Raw genomic sequence first — 6,000 nt, forward strand, 5'->3', positions numbered from 1 at the left:
AGCAAACTGGAGCTATAGACTCATATTCTAGCACCTGCAGCCTCTTGTGTTTCCTCTAGGTAGGCATAGTAACCTTTAGGCATGGACTAGATGGGCCAAAGGGACTGTTTCTGTACTGCACTGCGCTGTGACTCTATAAGGTCACCTGTCATTCTCCTACGCTTCAGGGAATAAAGTCCCAAACGGCTCAACCTCTCCCTATATCAGGCCATTGTCACCTTTTTGAATATGTTTAATGGCTTGCCCTGTAGGAGGGAATTCCATGGATTCACATTCTTCTTCAGGGCTGGGAGGGGGCACAGTGGGGTAATGTTTAAAGTGGAAATGGAAAGCCATGCTGGGCTTTGGCAGAACCTTTGCAATAGTGAGTAACTGGGGAAAGGGCTGGCATGAGAAAGATGGGTTGAACAGCCTGCTCTTTGTGGGAGACATAGGAGCAGAATGAGGCCATTCAGCCCATCGAGTCTACACTGCCATTTCATCATGGCCAACCCCATCCTGCCTTCCCCCCCATAACTGTTGATGCTCTGACCAATCAAGAGCCTATCAACCTGCACTTTAAATAGGACTCTGTCCTGGCCTCCACGACCATCTGTAGCAATGGATTCCACAAACTCATCACGCTCTGGCTAAAGAAATTCCTCCTCATCTCTGTTCTAAGAGGATGTCTTTGTATTCTGAGGCTGTGCCTTCTGGTCCTAGACTCCCCACTATAGGGAACATCCTCTCCACGTTCACACTATCTAGGCCTTTCAATATTCATTAGGTTCAATTAAATCCTCCCTCATTCTTCTAAACTCCAGTGAGAACAGGCCCAGAGCCGTAAATGCTCCTCGTGCATTAACCCTTTCATTCCTGGGATCATGCTCGTGAGGTGGCAGTGTCCTGGGTAGGCGAGTGCTCTGTGAAGGTTACTAATGCTTGGTTCAATATTGTCACATCTCAGGTTAGAGTGAAAGTCTTTTGTCTGCGTGCTATTCAGACAGATCATACACATGTAAGTACACAGAGTTGAAACAAAAGGAAAATGGGGCCAGAATGAGGGGCAACGCTTGTGGGCTTCTCCCAGCGCAGTTAGATTGTGTTGGTTGTTAACTCAAACCGCACAATTCGCTCTATGTTTTGATGTACGTTTTGGTAAAAAGTGAATCGTAATCTGAAACAGAGTGCAGAATAGAGTGTCGCAGTTACAGAGAAAGTGCAGTGCAGGCAAAGTTCAAGGGCCACAACAAATTAGATTGGGAGATCAGAAGTCTATCTTACAGCATATGAGAGGTTTGTCCAATAGTTTTATAACAGTGGGGTAGACACTGTCTTGAATCTGTTGGATCACTTTTTTGTTTTAGTATCTTCTGCCCAAAGGCAGAGTGAAGGAGAGAGATTGTCCGGGGTGTAAGGAGTCTTGGATTCTGCTGGCTGCTTTCCTGGGGCAGTAAGAAGTGCAGACAGAGTCCATGGAGGGGAGGCTGGTGAGATGTGTCCACAACTCTCCGCAGTTTCCTGCAGTCACAGGCAGAGCAGTTGCCGTTCCAAACCATGATGCAACTGGACAGGATGGTGCACCTGTAAAAATTGGTAATGGTTGATGGAGACTTGCCGAATTTATTTAGCTTCCTGATGAACTAGAGATGTTGGTGAGCTTTCTTGAGAGTAGACATCAATGTGGTTGGACCAGGGCAGGCTGTTGGTGATGGTCACTTCCAGGAGTTAAAGCACCGTTGATACAGACAGGGCACTGATGGGGCAGATAGTTTTACTGTTTGACTCACTCCTCCTCCTCTCCCACAGATAATGACGGCCGATAACGTGGTGTGCACTCGCCATTATGTCCGGAAGTAAGGTGGCGGATTAGCCAGGGGACAACAGCCCCCACCTGGAGTCACCGGTAGCAGTTTGGCAGCCAGTATCAGCACTCTGATCCCCGACCCCTGCGGATGAAACAATTCACTAAAGACCGTCCCAGCACGAAGCCCCTTGTCAGGAGCCCCAGACGCCTGCCGCTCTTGGCGGCACCTGCCCCGACCGATGCATCACCACACCACAACAACGCATGTTCTTGTGCATTTCCGTGTCCGTGTCCGTGTTATTCCCAATAAAACCAGGAGCTGGGTCCACCGCTCCCTCCTTCCAAACATCGTGTCTGACTGTTCTTTCCATAGGCTGAGATGACCTGAGCAGCTTTGTATGTTAGACCATAAAATCATAAGATAAAGGAGCAGAATTAGGCCATTCAGCCTATCAAGTCTGCTCCATGGTTGACCCTGGATCCCACTCAACCCCTACGCCTGCCTTCTCGCCATAACATTTGACGCCCTGACCAATCGGGAAACTACCAATTTTCGCTTTAAATATACCCATGGCCTTGGCCTCCACTGCAACCTGTGCAGAGCATTCCACAGATTTACTACTCTCTAGCTGAAAAAATTCCTCCTTTCCTCTATTCTAAAGGGTCATCTCCTCAATTTTGAGGTTGTGGACACCCTACCATAGGAAACATCCTCTCCACATCCACCTTATCTTGTCCTTTCAACATTTGGTAGGTTTCAATGAGATTCCCCCCGCATTCTTCTAAATTCCAGCGAGTACAGGCCCAAAGCTGCCAAACACTCCTCATATGTTAACCCCTTCATTCTTGAATCTCCTCTGGACTCTCTCCAGTGGCAACACATCCTTTCTGAGATATGGGGCCCAAAACGTTTGACAATACTCTATGTGCAGCCTGACTAGTGTCTTATAAACCTCAGCATTATCTCCTTGCTTTTATATTCGATTCCCCTTGAAATAACTGAAACATTGCATTTGCCTTCTTTACCACAGACTCAACCTGTACATTAACCTGCAGGGAGTCCTGCACAAGGACTAAGTCCCTCTGCACCTCTGATATTTGAACCTTCTCCTCACTTAAGTAAAATTCTTCACTGTTGTTCCTTTTACCGAAATATATCATACATTTCCCAACACTGTATTCCATCTAGCACTTTTTGGCCCATTATTCCAGTTTGTCTAAGTCCTTCTGCAATCATAGTGGTACCTACCGTCCAACTATCTTTGTATCATCTGCAAATTTTGTCATAAGCCATCAATTCCATTATCTAAATCATTGACAAACAATGTGAAAAGCAGCGGTCCCAATACTGACCCCTGAGAAACATCACCAGTCACCGGCGGCCAACCAGAAAAGGCCCGTTTCATTCCCACTCGCTGCCTCCAGCCTGTCACCCATTCCGCTATCCACGCCAGTATCTTTCCTGTAACGCCGTAGGATTTTATCATTAAACATCCTCAAGTGTGGCACCTTATCAAATGCCTTCTGATAATCCAAGTAAATGACATCCACTGCCCCTCGTTTGTTCACCCTGTCTGTTATCTCCTCAAAGAACTCTATCAGGCAAGATTTCCCTTTACCAAAACCATGCTGACTTTGACTTATTTTATCATTAGTCTCCATACCTCGAAACCTCATCCCTAATAATGGACTCCAACCACTGAGGTCAGGCTAACTGGCCTATCATTTCCTTTCTTTTGCCTTCCTTCCTTCTTAAAGAGGAGTCACATTTACAAATTTCCAGTCCTCTGGAACCATGCCAGAATTAAGTGATTCTTGAAAGATCATGCCCAATGCATCCGGTACCTCTTCAACAACCTCTCTCAAAACTCTGGAATGTACTCCATCTGGTCCAGGTGACTTCTCCACCTTAATACCTTTGAGTTTGCCTAGCACTTTTCCCTTTGTAATAGCAATGGCACTCACTCCTGCTCCCTGACACTCACGGACCTGGCACATTGCTAGTATCACTTCCTCCTAAGCGTTCCTCCCTAATAAAATCTGGATTATTAGACCCAATCTATGATAGCCTTTTAGCCGGCTGGTGGCGTAGTGGCATCAGCGCTGGACTTCGGAGCGAAGGCTCCTGAGTTCGAATCTAGCCGGCTCCCTTGCTTTCCATCTGTGCTGGGTTGAGCGTCAAGCTAGAAATTCGGCCTTGTAAAATCAAGAAAGCCTGCTAAAAAAACGCTGTCACAATAGCGTCCCGGGTTAAGGGCTTTCTTCTATGATAGCCTTTCCCTAAGTAGCACAAGCTGCTCTAAGAAGCCACCTCTGAGGCAAATTCCACTCACCAACCTCTTGCATATCCGTCCCCCATTACAATGTGACATTACCCTTATTACCTACCTTTTCCAGCTCTCCCTTTGCAATCTCAACCCCACAATCTTGGCTGCTATTTGGAGGCCTATATATGACTCCTATAATGTTTTTTTTAACCCTCGCAATTTAATTCCACCCACAAAGATTTGACATTCTCTGACCCTATGTCACCTTTTTGAAGATGTAATTACCAACAGAGCCACACCACCACCTATATCTTCCTGTCTCTCCTTTCAATACAAAGTATATCCTTTGATGTTAAGTTCCCAACTATGGCCTTGTTTCAGCCATGACTCAGTGATGCCCACGTCATACCAACCAATCTCTAGGTTTGTCCACCTTATTCCAAATGCTACGCACTTTCACCCTTTTGAATTCCTGCATCCTTCACCCTTTTGAATTTTGCCTCTGAGGTACAATTTAACTCTTTGCTCTGTCTGCAGTTGTACCCAATCATTGGCTTGTCCTTCCTTACATTCATGTTACACCCATCATCTACTTGTAAACGTGCTAGCTCTGTCTTCAGCTCTATCATACTGGTTCCCATCCCCCTGTCATATTAGATCAAACCACTCCCAACAGCTCTAGTAAACCTGCCCACAAGATTATTGGTCTACCTTGGATTCAAGTGCAACCCATCCCTTTTGTACAAGTTACACCTGCCCCAGAAGAGGTCCCAATGATCCAGAAATCTGAATCCCTGCCCCCTGCTCCAATTCTTCAGCCGCACATTTATCTGCAACCTCATTCTATTCCTACCCTCACTGTCACGTGACACCTGCAGCAATCCTGAGTTTACTACCCTTCAGGTCCTGCTTCTCAGCTTCCTTCCTAACTCCCGGTATTTTGATTTCAGGACCTCCTCCCTTTTTCTTCCCATGTCATTGGTACCGATATGTACCACAACCTCTGGGTGCTCCCCCTCCCCTCTCAGGATATTGTGGATGTGTTCAGAAACATTGCGGACCCTGGCACCTGGGAGGCAAATTACTATCTGTGTTTCTTTATTACACCCACAGAATCACCTACCTGTCCCCCTACTATAGAGTCCCCTATCACTGCTGCCTTCCTCTTCCGTTCCCAACCCCTCTGAGCCCCAGGGCCAGACTCAATGCCATAGGCACGGCCGCTGTGGCTGCCCCCAGGTAGGTTCCAACCCCCTAACAGTACTTAGAATGGACTACTTATGGTTGAGGGGGACAGTCACAGGGGCGCTCGCCACTATCTGACCTTCCCTCTCCCGACAGTCACCCATTAATCTGTCTCCTGTAGGCTTGGGGTGACTACCTTCCTGCAGCTCCTGGGGGGTCTGTGTCCGGGTACAAATCCATGGGACTAGGTACATGGATGGGGGTGTATGGGGGTCTGTGTCTGGGTACAGATCGATGGGACTAGGTACATGGATGGGGGGGTGTATGGGGTTCTGTGTCCGGGTTCAGATCGATGGGACTAGTTACATGGATGGGGGGGTATGCGGGTCTGTGTCCGGGTACAAATCGATGTTACTAGGTACATGGATGGGGGGTATGGGGGTCTGTGTCCGGGTACAGATCGATGGGATGAGGTACATGGATGGTGGGGGGGGTGAGGTTATGGGGGTCTGTGTCCGGGTTCAGATCGATGGGACTAGTTACATGGATGGGGGTGTATGGGGGTCTGTGTCTGGGTACAGATCGATGGGACTAGGTACATGGATGGGGGGGTATGGGGGTCTGTGTCCGGGTACAGATCGATGGGACTAGTTACATGGATGGGGGTCTGTGTCTGGGTACAGATCGATGGGACTAGGTACATGGATGGGGGGGTATGGGGGTCTGTGTCCGGGTACAGATCGATGGGACTAGTTACATGGA

At 47.9% G+C, this 6,000-nt stretch overlaps 1 pseudogene; it reads left to right on the top strand.

Annotated features, from left to right (window-relative positions):
• LOC140736353 (cellular retinoic acid-binding protein 2-like) overlaps positions 1-2,132 on the top strand; it is a 32,383-nt pseudogene extending 30,251 nt beyond the window's left edge.
• Positions 2,133-6,000: the final 3,868 nt, after the last annotated feature.

The sequence above is a fragment of the Hemitrygon akajei genome, chromosome 11, assembly GCF_048418815.1.
Source record: "Hemitrygon akajei chromosome 11, sHemAka1.3, whole genome shotgun sequence".
In the NCBI taxonomy this organism is placed as follows: domain Eukaryota; kingdom Metazoa; phylum Chordata; class Chondrichthyes; order Myliobatiformes; family Dasyatidae; genus Hemitrygon; species Hemitrygon akajei.